Below are 1,418 nucleotides of genomic sequence, written 5' to 3' on the forward strand. Positions count from 1 at the left end.
AACTTAAGTGTTTTTGTAATTTTGTAATCAATTAACACATGACGGACAGTGAGGATTATAAATATTTATAAAAAGCATGCGTAAATTAATCAATTTTATAAAAGAAATAATTAAGAATTTTTTTTATTTAAAATATTGCTTTATTTTATCAGCGATCAATGTCACTTTATGATGTATATGGACAGTAGACTTGGTATCTCATATGATACCATTGAAAAAATCACTGCTGTAGCAGTAGTGTTCATTTCTGGTCGGTTTTCGAGCACTGCCATAGCAGTGCTATTACATATGAATTCAATAGTGTCCCTTGGAATCACCAAACAAAAATACTGCTACAGCAGTACTTCTTCATGATTGTCCGTCAATGTGAAAGAACTTGGTTTTTTAACACCCGGGGAAAACGAAAAAAATACATCCATTTAAGGGAAATGATCAGAATTAGTTTTTTTTTTACGAATAATCAAGCACACCCACAGTATTTTAAGGACCAACCATTTCAAAACCTTTCGCAATATACTGTACCAATTAATTGTTCACCACAAATAATTTAAATTAATTTAACTTAAAAATGAAACATTTTAAATTTTAAACGAATCAAGTAATAGTTTTAGAAGCACTTCTTAATGGTGTATTTAAAACTAAAATCTGTAGTCAATATTTTTAAGTTTCAGGTTTAGAATAAATAATATTAAATGTCATATTGATAATAATAACAGGATTAAAATGTTTGAATTATTTATTAAAAAATCGAAATTAGGAATTCATTGCTTCATTTGTTATTTATAATAAAGTACATAGGTATGGACAAAAATGTAACTATGTACTGAAAATTGTAATACAATGATTAATGAATAATGATTATAACATGATAAAGAAATTTACTTTATCATGGATTATAACTTATGGATAAAATGTATATACTAAAATATCTCCATTCTACATTCTACATTTTATAAATTTCAAAAATAATAAGAACCTAGTTGTCTATTTGTTATCCTGAACTATAAAATAAATTAGATGAAAAAAATAGTTTATGACAAAAAAAAACTAATTAAATAGAATATTATTATAAATTTCCTTTTAAATTATTTTAATATAATATTATGCAAAACTTAATATTCAATCTGACTTGGTCTACATATCAATAGGACAGTATTTTATTTAATTATTTTGATTATGTTGTACAAAACAGTGTAGAATAACTTAACGAGTTAAATAAACCTATTATGCCTGAAGTATCATGTATAGCTTATATTAATAAGTATAGTAAGTATAGTATTATAATAATTAATAGTATATTAATTTTATTTATTTCCAGTTACGAGCATTTATATATTTGTTTCCACACAACAATATGGCGTTAGAAAATGTATTTGAAAATAAACTCACAGCTAACTGTACACCATTAATTTGACCAG

This window comes from Acyrthosiphon pisum, chromosome A1, assembly GCF_005508785.2.
Source record: "Acyrthosiphon pisum isolate AL4f chromosome A1, pea_aphid_22Mar2018_4r6ur, whole genome shotgun sequence".
Classification (NCBI taxonomy): domain Eukaryota; kingdom Metazoa; phylum Arthropoda; class Insecta; order Hemiptera; family Aphididae; genus Acyrthosiphon; species Acyrthosiphon pisum.